The sequence below is a fragment of the Saimiri boliviensis genome, chromosome 11, assembly GCF_048565385.1.
Source record: "Saimiri boliviensis isolate mSaiBol1 chromosome 11, mSaiBol1.pri, whole genome shotgun sequence".
Taxonomy (NCBI): Eukaryota; Metazoa; Chordata; class Mammalia; order Primates; family Cebidae; genus Saimiri; species Saimiri boliviensis.
This window is the reverse complement of record NC_133459.1, coordinates 71,868,754-71,887,516: the sequence shown is the minus strand read 5'-3', so window position 1 is coordinate 71,887,516 and position 18,763 is coordinate 71,868,754. Positions and strand designations below refer to the sequence as shown.

The 18,763-nt window shown below is 36.6% G+C and overlaps 1 long non-coding RNA gene across 1 annotated transcript in view; it reads left to right on the top strand.

Moving 5' to 3' along the window:
* The window catches only part of LOC141580275 (uncharacterized), a 53,876-nt gene extending 36,009 nt beyond the window's left edge, over positions 1 to 17,867 (top strand). The window contains exons 2-3 of the long non-coding RNA XR_012512448.1: positions 4,235 to 4,370; positions 15,215 to 17,867. This is a non-coding gene — a long non-coding RNA (uncharacterized LOC141580275). The remainder of the gene's footprint in view (positions 1 to 4,234; positions 4,371 to 15,214) is intronic.
* The last annotated feature ends 896 nt before the right edge of the window (positions 17,868 to 18,763 follow it).

Here is an 18,763-nt window from a genome sequence, read left to right as displayed (position 1 = left end):
TCCACAGATTCAGAGTCCTCCTCTGTAGATAACACTTTTTATCATTTAGATATTTCCTTAGATATTTACACTAACAAAATTTTTTAAATTAAAAAATAAACTTATACTGCTCTTTTTGACTTTCTATCATAGAACACTGAGATATTGCACTGTTACCTTTTATATTAGTTCTCTATTACTTAGTAACAAATTATGCAAAAATATAGTGGCTTAACACAACATACATTTATTATTTCACTGTTCCGAAGGTCAGTAATCTGGGACCCATATCATTGGCTGGTTTTGTCTCAGAGTCTCTCATGAAGTGGCATTTGAACTGGGATTGTATCATTTGAAACTTTGACTGGGGCTGGATGACCCGATTCTAAGAGGGGCTGTTGGCACATGAACCATTCCACGGGAGACTCTGAGTGTCCTCAAGGCATAGCAGCTGATTTCCCCAGGGCATTCACATGGTGATGTTGGGTTATAAAAGATACCATAATTTTATATCACCTGATCTTGAGTATGACTTATTATTTTTTCTATAATATTCTGTTCATCATCCAGATAAACTCCAGTGCAATGCCAGAGGAGACTACACAGGGGAGTCAATACAAGGAGGCAGGGACATCAGGTTTCCTCATAAGAGCTAAATATCACATGTTGCAGCACTGTCTCTGAGCCTCCTGCCACCTTCCATTTCTCTTCACTCTAGCCAAGTGGTTGTATTACAATTTTATTTCAGTCAATGCCCAATTTATACCACTATTGCTACAAAAGTAAATGTTTTGAGATACCACATTTCTGAGAATATCAAAATTAACTCTCAGTTCATATTTTGTTTTTTATTTCAGAGACAAGTTCTTGCTCTGTTGCTCAGGTTGGAGTGCAGTGGCATGGTCATAGCTCACTGTAACCTCGAATTTGAGGGCTCAAGTGATTCTCCCACTCTAGCCTCAAGAGTAGCTGGTACTATAGGCATATACCATTATGCTTGGCTTAAGCTTGAATTTTAGATAAATAACAAATACATTTTTAGTTGAAATGTATTCTAAATATTGCATGGAACATATATATGAAAAGATTGTTGGTTGTTTATTTGAAATTAAAATTTTACTGGGTATCCTATATTTTATTTGCTATATCTGCCAATCTTAGCGCCTCAGAGTCCTTCCTTCCTTCCTTTCTTCCTTCTTTCCCTCCTTCCTTCCTTCCCTCCTCCCTCCCTGCCTTTCTCACTCTGTCTCTGTCTGTGTCTCTCTGATCTAGAAAGTCTTTTTCTTAGTCAGTTTTGGCTGCTATAATGGAAGACCGTAGATTGTGTGGGTTGAGCAACAGAAATTTATTTCTTACAGTCCTGGAAGCTTGGAAGTCCAAGATCAAGGTGCAGGCAGATCCAGTATCTGATTTGGTATCTTCCCAGTTTGCTGATTACTGTGTTGTCCTTTATCCTTAGGTGATGTTGGGTGGGGTGGTGAGCAAGCTGAGCTCTTAGATCTCTCTTATAAAGGTTCTACCTTCATGATCTCATTCCCTCCCCAAAGCTCCACCTACTAGTGCCATTACATTGGTAGTTAGGATTTCAATGTCTGAATTTTTGGATTGGGGGACCAGCTTACACACACTCAGTTCATAACAATCTCGTCATTCAGTGTGGTGAGGTTAAATAAAGATAATTTCTAAAATATCTTTACCCTTTCATTTTTAATTCAGTGCCTCACCCACTTGTTCTCCTCTGGAGAGAGAAAGAGCTAACTTCTGGGTGCAAGGAGTGGAGATGAACCTCCCTATATGGCCTGTGTTTTCTCACAATAAGTGGAAAGTTTTTTAATCAACCTTTGCAAAAAAGCAAGATGGAAGCCATATTACCATGTAGTACCTGCTCTTGGAAGTTGCATAGCATTATTTCTACCACATTCTATTGGTTGAGGAAGTTCCAAAGTTCTATCCTGGTTTAAAGTTTAGGGGTAGAAAAATCTACTCCCTCTTAATGGAGATATGTTAACCTTGAGTTGTAGGAAGAGCATATTGGATGGGCTATCACTATCTATCTATCTATCTATCTATCTATCTATCTATCTATCTAATGTCTTTGTGTGGTAATACTTGAAAAATATATTCTAATAAATATCCTCAAATGAAAACTGGATGAGATATAATTTGTACTTGCTGGAGAGTGCAATGTAAATTTCTTAATCTACTCACCACTTTCAGTCACATTTTATACATCACTCTAAAAGTATCGCTGCTTTAAAATAGAAAAGACATCAAGGAAAAATAACAGTCTGTTAAGACTTTACTACTCAGAGGCAGTTTCTCTTGATTTAAAGTAGCTTTGTCTTGTCTTACAAGATGCCATCTCGATAGTATACAGTGCGATGGTAAGAGCATAGGTTTTAGAGCCGTATGCAGTGAGTTTCAGAGATGAAATCATTACATTTACTAGCTTTTAAGCTTGGACAGGTTATTTAATTCAGTTCTCTTCTTTGTGGAAAGGATAATAATAGCTAACTTATAAACAGATTGTATGGGTTAAATAAAAGAAGACATGTTGAATACACAAAACAGAATTAGTCATTATGTTTCCCTCCTTCAATCAGAAACAGATCTTTGGAAGAACACTACTTTTTTAATCTGTCCATAAAATAAGTCAGTCTCCTCAAACTAAAATTCTTCCATCATACAGATCGCAAGTAGGTTATGCTTAAAAATCTCATTTGAAAGACATAAATATATATTTGCCTGCATTGTATTTATATAACTTGAGATATACAAATTTGAGAACAGCTCAGAAATAATACCCAGAACATTGGATTGTGGAACATTCACTCATTCATTAAAATATCTTCATTAAGTACCCACTGTATGCCTAGCATCAGGCTAGGGTCTGGGCACAAAATATTGAACAAAGTAGATAAGTCCTAATAAACAAACATGTAACAAAACCATTTTACTGCATATTTTGTTGTATTAATTTTTTTTTCCTGTCCCCATTTTCAAAATTTTTAGGGTATTTTCTATAGACACCACTTATTTTCATCACTTTATTAATTCACATGTTCTCCACATGATAATCATCTAGGCCTTGTTTTACCTTTAGTTTATTTTAGAACTCTTGAAGGATTCAGAGAATGGCTGCCTCACTGGATGCCACAGAAAGTTTTTGCAATACATAACAGCTGTCTATTTCACCTTTATGAGATTTAAAACACATTGAGCTCTAAAGGATGTCTGGAATAAGTTTGAAGCAGAAAGAGAGACACTCTTTGCATCAAAATCCAATACTGTTCTTCCTACTTATCTTTTTAGTTAGCCTCCTTCTTTTCTGAATCACAAAACAAAGTATACAAGAGCTCTAGAATAATGCTAGGTGAAGATTTAGATAGCAGTTCTCCTGCTGGTGTGCCAAGATGTGCCTGAGGTATGATTTCTATTATATTTCTTACATCTAGGTGCTTGGAGTAGTGAGAGAGGGTATTGATATCAGAGACTTCTTGAGCTTTAATTGTACATTACTAAGTCAGAATTACTAAAATTAGACACGATGTTCACATTTGACGTACCTCCTCTGTATGTATATTTTGCACTCCATCTCAAAGTCAACTTTTATCAGTATTCTGTAATCATCAAATGAGCATACAGTGCTCTTTTTAAAAGTAAATATTTCTAAAGGAACTACACAGATAAGTTGCTAGAAATCCTACCACTTAGAAGGATATCTTTTTCTATTATAGTCACAGTATATGTACTCTATGACTTAGGTGTTTTGTAGAAGAGGGGATATATGTTTAGTTTACATTTTAGGATGTGACAGTTTTCAGTGTACTGTCTACTGACTTTTAAGTGCTGATAAATTTGATTTTATTTAGTCTTCTATTGCTTCTTATTTATTCTTTACTTTGGTAACATTTATTTTTATTGAGATAACAAAGCAAGAGTTAGGTACTACTCATATTCATGAGCTAATATTAAGTAAGTCAACAGCTACTGTATCAAGAAGATTTGATTTCCTCATCCATATATTTCCCATTTATAGTTGTATTAGATCAAAGCAGTAGAACTGAAAATGATGGGATCACTTCAATTAAAATAAAACAGATTTGGTTGCATTAGTTTTTTAAGTGGAGAAACATTAATAACATTTACTATTTTTTATCTTTTTAAGTGATTTTAAATTATCTGATAATTTTCTCTATTGGAATTTGGTTCAAACGGAAATAGCAATATTTTTGATGGTAGGTTTGTGTTGCAGGAAATGAAGAAGGAGGAGGAGGTAAGAGTAGAACAAGGAGGAAGAAACAAAAAACAGGGACAAAACTCATGGATTTTGAACTCCGTGGACCTGGGTCATTTGCCGAGTTATCTATTTATTTGCTATGTGATGCCAGGTGGGTTATTTAACCTCTCTTTTGATTTTTTTAAATTTGTAAAACAAAGGTTGTTATAAGTAAAATGTAGAATAATATGCCTGGCATAGAGTAAGTGCTCAAATAAGCTTCGTCATTCTTTCTTGCATCACATCACTTTGTTAATTGCACACTGATGAAATTCAACACATATTAAAAGGGCAGACTATGGTACATTGAACTAATTGGTTTTGGCACAACTAGTTTTCATTAAGTTGATTGATAGATTTGATGTACACATCAAAAATTCAGCATGTTTATTTTAAGACATTTATTGAGAATTATGGCATTCAAAACAGCACAGGTAGGGGAGATCTCCTGAAGGTTAAATAGACGGATAAAACACAAAGAAATAAGGTCAACTAGAAAGTGACCACAAGGGAACAAATAGGCATAATGTAAATCAGGATCAATTAAGTGCTATTTGAAAGATGCACAACTTTATGGGGGTTCCCTGAAAGGAGAGAATATGTTAAATCTGGTGGGAATAAATTTCAAGTTGCATTTGATTCAGGTATTAATGATTTAAACTCCTGGAAATAGCAGCATCCAAGTCAGCAAAGGCAGCATGAACAATATCCAGCAGCTCATAACTATGGGAAAGGTTTATGCAGCAGTGGATAGCTTTATGTGAAATTTTTGAAACATCAGCTTGCAAGCAAGTGTTCCATTCTCTTTGCTTATGTTGAATTTCAGCATTTGAAACTGAACTGTAATCTATAGTGAGATAGTGAGGATTTCTCATTGGGGGAGAATGAATACCTCTGGAAGGCAAAAAAAAAAAAAAAAAAAAAAAAAAAACGACAATTGTTTCATCTTTGAGTCTGTTAATAAATTACATTTCAGAATTTTGCATTAATTTACATAAGACTGTAAACTACTTGAAAATAGGGACTATTTTGTTCCCTTGTTCTTCTCACTATTATCAAAATATCTAATGAGTTTTAAGTATCTCTTATGTTCCAGGCAATGTTCTAAGACTTTATAGATGTAAACCTCATCACAACCCTGTGAGATGGGGACTGCTACTTTTTCCATTGTAAAGATCAGAAGAAAACAGAGGCAAAGAATGGCTCAGGATCTTTCTATACATCATATAATTGGTAAATGTTGAGGATTTAATTTAAGCCTGTGTGGTTCAGCTTGCTTTTAATGCCCCAAAATTGGCCTTTCAATGAATTGCATTTACAATAGCATAAAAAAAACCCTTTGAAATGAACTTAACAAAGAAGATGAAAAACTTGTACAGTGAAAACAAAAATGCATTGCAGAAATACATTTAATATTTACCATTACATTCTTCCTTCTTTACACTATTCAGTATAGTAACATGTTGTACAGATTTGTAGCCTAAGAGCAATACGCCATAACATAGCCTAGGTGTGAAGTAGGCTATACCATTGTAAATACATACATCTGGGGTCCCCAGCCCCCAAGCCCCTGGCCTGTTGGGATCCAGACCACACAGAAGGAGGTGAGTGGTGGGTGATCCAGCATTACTGCCTGAGCTCTGCCTCATGTCAGACCAGGGGAGGCATTAGGTTCTCATAGGAGCACAAACCCTACTATCAACTGTGTATTTGAGGGATCTAGGTTGTGCCCCGCTTATGAGAATCTAACTAATGCCTCATGATCTGATGTGGAGCAGTTTCATCCTGAAACCATCTCCCCCAATCCCCAATCCATAGAAAAAAATTGTCTTGCATGAAACCGGTCCCTAGTGCCAAAAATGCTGGGGACCCCTGCGCTAAAGGCCCAATGATCCCAATGATAGAAACTCCTGACCAGCCATTTCTCAGAATATATCCCTGTTGTTAAGCAAGGAATGACTGTATACACACGTATACACACACACACACACACACACACACACACACACACACACACACACACACGCACACACACAGGAATATTATTCAGCCTCAAAAAGAAAGGAAATTCTGGCATATGCTATAACATGGATTAAGCTTGAGGAAATTAACCTGAAGTGAAAAGACAAACACTGTATGATTCCACTTATACAAAGCAATTAGAGTAATTAAAATCATAGAAACAGAAACAGTGGTTGCCAGGGCCTGAGAGGAGGGAGGCATGGGGAATTACTGTTTAATGAGGATAGTTTCCGTTTTACAAGATGAAAAGGGTTATGGAGATGAATGGTGGTGTTGGTTGCGTATTACGAATGTATTTAATACCACTGAACTGTACCCTGATATGTATTTTACCACAATTTAAATAGATTTTAAAACTGGGAGTGAACTCAAAAGACAAAGTAGTAAGCAATCCAGAATATGTTTTTTTTTAATTATTGGGGTATATTAATAAAATGAGTATAGGTTTGTTGTTATTAATATTGTTTCTGTTTGATGTTAAGAGAAGAGGAAAAAGCAATGGGAGCAAAATACTTGCCATATGTGTCATGTGATTCTTAATTCCTCCTTGCACTCAGTGCCAACTATTGTGTTGCTTGCAAACTGACTAAAACCAGTTCTGAAAAGTAACATGTGAGAATAGATAAGTAGAGCACAGTGTGCTCTCCTTGCTCCTCAGCTTGCAGGCAGCCTATTGTGAGACTTTGTGATTGTGTAAGTCAATACTTAATAAACTCCCCTTTATTGTTGCTTGTTGCTTGTTAAAAAAGCCCATCATAGGGATACTGTTTGGCACACACACAGAAAATGTCAAACCCCAGTTCCGAAGGCAACTCCTCATTGATCTTAATTATCTCTGTGGTTTTGACTGCTAAAGTGCTGAAAGATAATCTTGCTATTGTATATATTTCCTTGAGGAAATAACAAGTTTTATTTTTCAAGGAATAACAGATTTATTGAGATAAATTCATATGGCATACAATTCACCCATTTTAAGATGACAATTCAATGGTTTTTAGTATATTCACATATTGTCTAACAATCACCACAATCAAATTTAAGACTTTTGTAATCACCCAAAAATGAAATCCAGCATCTGTTAGCAATCGCTCACCATATTATAAGTTCTCTGCTTCTATCAGTATCACTAAGCAACCACTAATCTACTTCCTGTCTAGAGACATTTGCCTATTCTAGATATTTCATGTAAATACAATCATACAAAATGTGCACCTTTATGAATGACTTCTTTCAACTAGCATAATGTTTTTAAGGTTGATCCATACTGTAGAATGTATCAGGACTTCATTCCTTTATTTATTTGTGGTTATTTTCTTGCTGACTTGAGCAGTTTTAAAATTGATTTTTAAAGATTAAGATATGATTACACAAAAAAAATGCACAGATCTTAAGTGGATAATTTAGTGAATTTTGACAAAGTATATATCCGTGTAACTAACACAGAGATTGAAATACAGAGCATTGTTATCACCTTAAAATACTCCCAAGTGTCCCTTTTCATTATTTATCTCACCCCACAAAAAGCAAATATTATTCTAATTTAAATTTCATAGATTAGTTTTGGTCACTGTCGAACTTTATAAAAATAAAATCATACAATGCATACTCTTTTCATCTGGATTCTTTTCCTAAATGTAGTGTTTTTGAGATTCATTTATGTGGTTGGATATATCAGAAGTTTGTTCCTCTTTATTGCTGACTAATATTCCATTGTACAGATAATACCACAATTTGTTTATTCTTATGTTGATGGACACTTGGTTTCTGTTTTTGTCCCAGATTTATAAAGAAATAATTGACAAATAAAAATTGAACATATTTATGGAGAACAGCGTGATCTTTTAACATATGTATGTATTGTAAAATAAATATAATTAACAGATCCATCATATATACTTTTTGTGGTGAGAATATTTAAGATTTAATCTCTTTTTCAAGTATACAATACGTTATTATTAACTACAGTCACAATGCTGTGCAATACATCTTCAGAATTTATTCATTCTAACTGAGACTTTGTGCACTTTAACCAACATCTCTGCAAGCCTTCTCTGCTACATTTTCCACCCATCTCAGCCCTAGGCAACATCATTACATTCTTTATGAATTAAATTTTCTTATATTCCACATATAAGTAAACAACATATGGTATTTGATTTATCTCACTTAACATAATGTCTTTCAGGTTCTCCATGTTGTCCCAAGACAAGATTTTCACCTTATTTTTAAGGCTGAACAGGATTCAGTTGTGTTTGTCTGTCTATCTATCTATCTATCTATCTATCTATCTATCTATCTATCTTTCTATCTATACCACATTTTCTTTATTCTGTTTTCTATTGACAGACATGTAGGTTGATTTCATATTTTGGATATTGTGAATAATGCTGCAATGGATGTGAAAGTACAGATACCACTTTGACATACGTAGTGATTAAGTTTTTTTGAATGTATACCCAAAAGTGGGATTACTGGATCATATGGTAGTGCTGTTTTTAATTTATTTAAGGAATCTTCATCCTATTGTCCATAATAGCGCCACTAATTTACATCCCCATCAACTTTATACAAGGGTTCTTTCGTTTTCCATATCCTTGTCAATGTTTGTTTTCATTTGTCTTTTTGACAGTAGCCATTCTAACAGGTATGACATGATATTTCATTACGGTTTACATTTACATTTCTCTGAGGGCAAGTAACATGTTTTCTTATACCTGTTTGCCATTTGTGTTTCTTCCTTTGAGAAATATCAATTCAGGTCTTTTGTCCAACTTTTAGTTAGAATAATTGTTTTCTTGCTACTGAATTAAATTCCTTATGTACTTTAAATACTAACTTCTTATTGTATGCATGGTTTTTGGTGTTTTGTGTCTTCATTTTTATTCTTCTCATAGTATTTTATAATTTATCTTGTGAAACCTTTTCTGACTGATGAGTTTTAGGAGTGTCATAATTTTGACGTATTCATAAATGTTAATTTTTTATTATTCCTCCTTAATTTTATTTAATTATAGTCAGAAATCATACTCTGTATGTTTTCAATTCTAATTTTCTTCTCTTGTTTTTGAGTGGAGTGTTCCATATGTGTTGGTTAGGTCTAGTTGGTTTATAAAATTGTTTTAAATTTTTTATTTCACTGTGTTGTCCACATAGTTCTTCTATCTTTGATTACAATTTGGTATGGTAATCTCTGATTTTTACTATGAGTTCTATTTGCCTTTCAGTGTTGTCAGTTTTTTTCTTCATGTGCTTTAGGGCTCTGTTAAGTAGATATATTTTTATAATTATTATAACTTCCTGATGAACTATCACATGATTGCTAATATGTCATCTCTTATCTCTGGTAACTTTCTTCAGCCTATTTTATATTATATTAGTTAGTTGAGCCACACCAGTTTTTTTATAGTTGCTCTTTGCATGATATATATTTTCATCCCTTCACTTTTAACCTATTTCTATATTTGAATCTGAAGTATGTCCCCTGTGGACATATATAGGTGAATTTTATAAAATCAAATTTGATAATCTCTGTCATTTGATTAACTTTTCTAATCTAGTTACATTTAATACTGTTTTTGATATAGTTGGTTTTACATCTGCTATTTTACTCTTATTTTCAATATGTCTTATGTCTTTGTGATTCTTCTTTTATTCTTTTAGTGCTTTCTTTATCATCATCTTAATATTTTTTAGTGTGTAACATTTTAATTTATTTGAAATGTTTCCTAATATTTCTTTAGTGTTACAGTTAATGTGACAGTATAATGTTAGCAGTTCTGAACTTTATGAGTTTAGATGCTTTAGACCTTATGATATACTGCTTTCTTATTAGAGTCTACTTCTGATTTATACTACTTCCAGTGATACACAGAAACTCATTCCTATATTGCTGTATTCTTGTTCCTATTTTTGTGCTATTACTGCTGTATATTTTACATATATGCATGTTAACAACCCAGCAGTCTATTGCTATAATTACTACTTTAGATAATTTAATTTTTAAAGAAACTAGTAGAAAAAAAGAGTAAGTATATATTTCTAGAGACCCTTATGATAACGTTTTTATTTATTGCTTCTGGTTCTCTTTACTTGTTCCTGTGCATTAAAGTTATCTCACAGCATTTCTTACCACTTTGCTCTCTCCTATCACCTTTTTGTTATTGTTATCAAGTATATTCTATAGTTCTGTATGCTTTAATCCCAGCAAGCAGTTATAAGTAAATATATTGTTTATAAAATTACTTTTAAAGTAACTAAAGAAAAATGAAGAAATATGAACATATATTGTATTTCAAAATTGCATAATAACCTTTACCTATGTAGGTGTTTGCATGTGTATTCCAAATCCTGTCTGTGCCACTTGCTTTCGGCCTTAAAAACTTTCTTTAGTATTTATTGCCAGGCAAGTTTGTTATAAATGAATTCTCTTGGATTTTGTTTATTTTAGAAAGCCCTTATGTTGCCTTCATCTTCAAACATACCTTACTGAATACAAGATTCTTGATTAACTTTTTAAAAATTTATTTCAACCCTTTGAACATGCCATCCAACTGCCATCTGCTGCCAGTGTTTCTGATGAGAAATTAGCTGTTAATTCTATTGAAGTTCCCTTGTATATTAAAAGTACTTTCTCTTGCTGCTTTCAGGATTTTCTTTCTTTTTTTTTTTTTTTTTTTTTACTTTATATTTTATTTTATTTATTTATTTTTTTTAGGGTATATATCTTTTTTTAATTATTATTATTTATTTTAATTGCATTTTAGATTTTGGGGTACATGTGAAGAACATGCAAGATTGTTGCATAGGTACACACAAGGCAGTGTGGTTTGCTGTCTTCCGCCCCCTCACCTGTATCTGTCATTTCTCCCCATGCTATCTCTTCCCACCTCCCCACCCCCCCGTCCCTCCCCCATTTCCCCCTAACGGACCCCAGTGTGTAGTGCTCCCTTCCCTGTGTCCATGTGTTCTCATTGTTCAACACCCGCCTATGAGTGAGAATATACGGTGTTTGAATTTCTGCTCTTGTGTCAGATTGCTGAGAATGATGGTTTCCAGGTTCATCCATGTCCCTACAAAGGACATGAACTCATCGTTTTTGATGGCTGTGTAATATTCCATGGTGTATATGTACCACATTTTCCCTATCCAGTCTATCATCGTTGGGCATTTGGGTTGGTTCCAGGTCTTTGCTATCGTAAACAGTGCTGCAATGAACATTCGTGTGCACGGCCTTGTAGTAGAATGATTTATAATCCTTTGGATATATACCCAGTAATGGCATTGCTGGGTCAAATGGGATTTCTATTTTTAGGTCTTTGAGGAATCGCCACACTGTCTTCCACAATGGTTGAATTATTTTACATTCCCACCAACAGTGTAAAAGTGTTCCTATTTCTCCACATCCTCTCCAGCATCTGTTGTTTCCAGATTTGTTAATGATCGCCATTCTAACTGGTGTGAGATGGTATCTCAATGTGGTTTTGATTTGCATTTCTCTGATGACCAGTGATGATGAGCATTTTTTCATATGTTTGTTGGCCTCCCGTATGTCTTCTTTTGTAAAGTATCTGTTCATATCCTTCGCCCATTTTTGAATGGGCTTGTTTGTTTTTTTCTTGTAGATCTGCTTTAGTTCTTTGTAAATTCTGGATATCAGCCCCTTGTCAGATGGGTAGACTGCAAAAATTTTTTCCCATTCTGTTGGTTGCCGATTCACTCTACTGACTGTTTCTTTTGCCGTGCAGAAGCTGTGGAGTTTGATTAGGTCCCATTTGTCTATTTTGGCTTTTGTTGCCATTGCTTTCGGTGTTTTGGTCATGAAGTCCTTGCCTACGCCTATGTCCTGAATAGTTTTGCCTAGATTTTCTTCTAGGGTTTTTATGGTGTTAGGTCTTATGTTTAAGTCTTTAATCCATCTGGAGTTAATTTTGGTGTAAGGTGTCAGGAAGGGGTCCTGTTTCTGCTTTCTGCACATGGCTAGCCAGTTTTCCCAACACCATTTATTAAACAGGGAGTCCTTTCCCCATTGCTTGTTTTTGTCAGGTTTGTCGAAGATCAGATGGTTGTGGGTATGTTGTATTTCCTGTGAGGCCTCTGTTCTGTTCCATTGGTCTATATCTCTGTTTTGGTACCAGTACCATGCTGTTTTGATTACTGTAGCCTTGTAGTATAGTTTGAAGTCCGGTAGTGTGATGCCTCCTGCTTTGTTCTTTTTGCTTAGAATTGACTTGGCTATGCGGGCTCTCTTTTGGTTCCATATGAAGTTTAAGGTGTTTTTTTCCAGTTCTGTGAAGAAGGTCATTGGTAGCTTGATGGGAATAGCGTCGAATCTGTAAATTACTTTGGGCAGTATGGCCATTTTCACGATGTTGATTCTTCCTAAAGATGAACATGGAATGTTTCTCCATATGTTTGTATCCTCTCTTATTTCGTTGAGCAATGGCTTGTAGTTCTCCTTGAAGAGGTCCTTTACGTTCTTTGTTAGTTGTATTCCTAGGTATTTTATTCTCTTTGTAGTAATTGTGAATGGCAGTTCGTTCTTGATTTGGCTCTCTTTAAGTCTATTACTGGTGTATAGGAATGCTTGTGATTTTTGCACGTTTATTTTGTATCCTGAGACTTTGCTGAAGTTGTTTATCAGTTTCAGGAGACTTTAGGCTGAGATGATGGGGTCTTCCAGATATACAATCATGTCATCTGCAAATAGAGACAATTTGATTTCCTCCTTTCCAATTTGGATACCCTTTATTTATTTTTATTGCCTGATTGCTCTGGCTAGAACTTCCAGTACTATATTGAATAGGAGTGATGAGAGAGGGCATACTTGTCTAGTGCCAGATTTCAAAGGGAATGCTTCCAGTTTTTGCCCATTCAGTATGATATTGGCTGTTGGTTTGTCGTAAATAGCTTTTATTGTTTTGAGATACGTTCCGTCAATACCTAGTTTATTGAGGGTTTTTAGCATAAAGGGTTGTTGAATTTTGTCAAAAGCCTTCTCTGCATCAATTGAGATAATCATGTGGTTTTTGTCTTTGGTTCTGTTTATTTGGTGAATTACGTTTATGGACTTGCGTATGTTGAACCAGCCTTGCATCCCCGGGATGAATCCTACTTGATCATGGTGGATGAGCTTTTTGATATGCTGTTGCAATCGGTTTGCCAGTATTTTATTGAAGATTTTTGCATCTATGTTCATCATGGATATTGGCCTGAAATTTTCTTTTCTTGTTGAGTCTCTGCCGGGTTTTGGTATCAGGATGATGTTGGTCTCATAAAATGATTTGGGAAGGATTCCCTCTTTTTGGATTGTCTGGAATAGTTTCAGAAGGAATGGTATCAGCTCCTCCTTGTATGTCTGGTAGAATTCAGCTGTGAGCCCATCTGGACCTGGGCTTTTTTTGGGTGGTAGGCTCTTTATTGCTGCCTCGACTTCAGACCATGTTATTGGTCTATTCACGGTTTTGGCTTCTTCCAGGTTTAGGCTTGGGAGGATGCAGGTGTCCAGAAATGTATCCATTTCTTCCAGGTTTACTAGTTTATGTGCATAGAGTTGTTTGTAATAATCTCTGATGATGGTTTGGATTTCTGTGGAATCTGTGGTGATATCCCCTTTATCATTTTTTATTGCATCAATTTGGTTATTCTCTCTTTTCTTTTTTATTAATCTGGCTAGTGGTCTATTTTGTTGATCTTTAAAAAAAAACCAGCTCCTGGATTTATTGATTTTTTGAAGAGTTTTTTGTGTCTCTATTTCCTTCAGTTTTGCTCTGATCTTAGTTATTTCCTGTCTTCTGCTAGGTTTTGAGTTTTTTTGATCTTGCTCCTCTAGCTCTTTCAATTTTGATGATAGGATGTCAATTTTAGATCTCTCTTTTCTTCTCATGTGGGCACTCATTGCTATATATTTTCCTCTAGAGACTGCTTTAAAAGTGTCCCAGAGATTCTGGTATGTTGTGTCTTCATTCTCATTGGTTTCGAAGAACATCTTTATTTCTGCCTTCATTTCATTGTTTATCCAGTCAACATTCAAGAGCAAGTTGTTCAGTTTCCATGAAGCTGTGCAGTTCTGAGTTAGTTTCTGCATTCTGAGTTCTAACTCGATTGCACTGTGGTCTGAGAGACTGTTTGTTATGATTTCTGTTCTTTTGCATTTGCTGAGGAGTGATTTATTGCCAATTATGTGGTCAATTTTAGAGTAGGTGTGATGTGGTGCTGAGAAGAATGTATATTCTGTGGATTTGAGTTGGAAGGATTTTCTTCTTATCTTTGGCTTTCTGTGTTTTTAATATGATATGCCTTCTGCAAATCTTTTTGTATTTACCTTTTTGGTTACTCTCTTTGTTGCTGTGGTTTGCTTATTTATTCAGAGACTCACCTGGACTATTTTACTGAAGTTCATTTTTCCCACAGTGAAGCCTCTGATGTCGCTTTTTAGAGGAGAAGGCCTTGCACATGGAAACAGTCACATTGGAATGATGGTTCTTTAGCAGGGCACTCTTTGACTGTCTCCTTCCCTGATCACAGTTAAACTAGCTGCCTCTCTTAGTATCATACTCAGCATTAGGCTTTCTTAATTGCTATTGGACTGTGTTGTTGTTTTCAGCAATGCCATGGAACATATATTTCTTTACATTCTGATCCAATTAAATTCAAGTTCCTTTGCTGGTCTAGTTTTTAAAGCCAAGATCTGAGGCTGGTTATGACTCAAGAAGACTCTTCTTAGCTGTCTGTGTGCCTGCATCTCTCTGGTAAACTAGCTGCCCTATGGTTTAGGAGGAACTAACAGCATTTTCATAATTGCTTAACACCAGAAACTACATTGTTTTTCCAAACACTCTTAGGTTTAAAATTTTCCACACGCTGTTTCACATAAAGTCAGTTTCTTTGGGCAGAACTTCGTTGTTCTCTCTTATTATGGCCTGCCTCTTTCTCCAGGCTAAATGTCTGAATCACTACTCCAGAACTGAGGGTGGCGATAGTATCCTGCTTTTCCCGGAATGACAACTCTGCGTTATGAGCAGCACCCTGGAAAAAGGCGGTAGCGTAAGTTCTTCTTGGCTTGCCTTTCCTGGCATTGAACCTCTGCCTTACTAGCAGCTAAGGTAAGTATAATTGAGGCCCCTGTATTCTCTGTGTGCCACACATGGAGTACGGACTTACCCTCTGAGAACTGACTGGGTAGAGAAGGGAAATGCTCAATTCCTTCTTGGCACTTGCCTGGAGTTGAACATCAGTAACACAAGCCTGGGGATTATGAAAAATACTGATAGCCTGATTACTGGAGCACCATCTTCTTAGCCACAATTTCCTGGAGCAGAGTATCCATCACACTAGAGCAGGAGAATGAAGAAACCAGTAACGGCTCAAGTACAATAGATTCTCACCGTGCTGACTGAACTTTAGCAGATTTTCTTGAACACATGTTTCTTAATTGTTATATGCCTTTGGTAAAATTTTCAGAGAACCTCCGATGTTTTTGTCTGTTTGTTTGTTTGTTTTTTGAGACAGAGTCTTGCTCTGTCACCAGGCTGGAGTGCAGTGACACAATCTCGGCTCACTGCAACGTCTGTCTCCAGGGTTCAAGCAATTCTCCTGCCTCAGCCTCCCAACAGGATGGGACTATAGGCACCCGCCACCACACTCAGCTAATTTTCAGTATTTTTTAGTAGAGATGGAGTTTCACCATGTTAGCCAGGATGGTCTCAATCTCCTGACCTCACAAACCGCCCACCTAGGCCTCCCAAAGTGTTGGAATTACAGGTGTGAGCCACTGCGACTGCCTGGTTATTTTTTAAATATGTAATTTCCATGAATTATGGTTGTTTTCCTGGATAACTGGCCCACTGAGTACATCATACAACCATTAAGAAAGTGAACAATTAGAGTGATTTTAAATTTCCTTGAAGAATTAATGCTAAACCAGAGCCACAAAAAATAGAAAGATCAAAAAGTTCTCTCTTTAGTACCTATGCCTGTACAATTTTAGCCTGTACCAAAAAAAAAAAAACTATCTATTTTGGCTCTATCTGTGACCCTTCCAGAGTGGTTTGTCTCTCGTCAATACTGGATGACAAAGTTACTGCATTAACAGACACAAAGATCATTTAATCAACTGAACAGTCTCACAGAGCATCATACTGATAGATCTGAGGACATGCCCAAATTTTCTTTTTGAATGGAATTATTCATTAATTTTATAACCTAATCGGAGTGTTGGGGTTGGGGATTTTCAGCTAAATGTTGGGGGAGACATAGAGAAGCAGGTCATCACAACTAATTAGAAAGAAAGGAGGAGTGTTACAGTATGTCCGAGCAAACGTGAACTCGAGGAATTGCAAGAAACTTTCTGTGGCTGGGGCATAACATAGGAGGTAAAATCTGGCAAGATATTTGATTTTATACTTAGAAAGGACTGAAATAAAAGGCCCTTTATGTCAGGCTCAGCAGTTTTGACTAAACAGGAAAGTGGCATTATGCCTCGGTCTCTAGAAGAGTTAGTTAGGGGTACATTTTTTAAAAACATTTCTTTTGTGGGCCACCTTTCAGTTTCATTTGAATTGAACTTTCTCAATTCTTTAAGAAACATTCTTAGTCAGAACTTGAATAGAGTAGAATATGGTGTTTCTCAGAGTGATAAAGAGTTTATAAAGTAGAGCTAGTGGGCACAAATGGATTGCAAGGCATCTTTTATTTCCCTGGAATCATAAAAACAGAAAATTATTACCAAACCATGAAGGACTCTGCATCTAAATCATAGATGGAACTGAATAACTGGAACCTATCAGAGAAACGACATTGTCAAAACAGCTACAGCTCTATTATGCTGTCCACTTTAGCTAGGTCACACGCTCAATTGGATTAGTCACAGTGCTGGGCTAGCTGAGTTAAAACTGGATAGAACCAAAACAGATTCGTAAGGCTTTGGGTCTTTGGATATGACAGAAAACCACCTTGGGGACATCATAATATCCACAGTCTCTATTTCTTTGGACTGTTTACTATCAGACTAAACGGGATTCAGAAAATTGCTTATTCATGTTTAATTTTGTGAATTATGCCCTTAGCCCTTAACTCTCTTAGTTGCATTTACATAATTATAATTACAACATAGTTATTTCTAATTATTTTAAGAAAATGGAAGATGTTTTCCCGTGTGTCCTGGCCAAACACAGGATTGTGACTCAGTAAATATATTTTGACTTGTTTTGGAATGAAGGATGTAAGTGCATCAAAGTCCTTCTTTGTGTGTGTGTGTGTGTGTGTGTGTGTGTGTGTGTGTGTGTGTATGAAATGGAGTTTTAATCTTGTTGCCCAGACTGGGGTGCAATGGCACTCGATCTCGGCTCACTGCAGCCTCAGTCTCCCAGGTTCAAGTGATTCTCCTGCCTCAGTGTCCAGGGTAATTGGGATTACAGGCATGCACTACCATGCCTGGCTAATTTTGTATTTTTAGTAGAGATGGGGTTTCTCCATGTTGGTCAGACTGGTCTTGAACTCCTGACCTCAGGTCATCTGCCCGCCTCGGCCTCCCAAAGTGCTGGGATTAGAGGTATGAGCCACTGCACCTGACCCTTTTTTTTTTTTTTTTTAATTGAGACAGAGTCTTACTCTGTCGACGAGGCTGGAGTGCAGTGGTTCAATCTCGGCTCACTGCAACTCCCGCCTCCTGGGTTCAAACAATTCTCCCACCTCAACCTCCTGAGTAGCTGAGATTACAGGTGCATGCCACCAAGTCTGGCTAATTTTTTTTAATTACTTATTTTTAATAGAGATGGGGTTTTACCATGTTGGCCAGACTGGTCTGGAACTCCTGACCTCAGGTGATCCACCTGCCTCAGCCTCCCAAAGTGCTGGTATTACAGGCATGAGTTGCTGCGTCGGAGTTCTTAGGGTCTTTTAAGCAATGAAGCCTGGGACAGGTTTTGTCACATAATAAACCTCAACAAAGCGTATTTTAAACTACATTGAAAGTAGAGGCCTGGCCGGGCGCAGTGGCTCAAGCCTGTAATCCCAGCACTTTGGGAGGCCGAGGCGGGTGGATCACGAGGTCAAGAGATTGAGACCATCCCGGTCAACATGGTGAAACCCCGTCTTTACTAAAAATACAAAAAATTAACTGGGCATGGTGGCACGTGCCTGTAATCCCAGCTACTCAGGAGCTCAGGAGGCTGAGGCAGGAGAATTGCCTGAACCCAGGAGGCGGAGGTTGCGGTGAGCCGAGATCGCGCCATTGCACTCCAGCCTGGGTAACAAGAGCGAAACTCTGTCTCAAAAAAAAAAAAAGAAAGCAGAGGCCTGACATGGTGGCTCAAGTCTGTAATCTCAGCACTTTGGGAGGCCGAGGCAGGTTAATCACCTGAGGTCAGGAGTTTGAGACCACCCTGGCCAGCATGGTGAAACTCCGTCTCTACTAAAAATGCAAAAATTAGCCAGGTGTGGTGGCAGGTGCCTATAGTCTCAGCTACTCTGGAGGTTGAAGTAGGA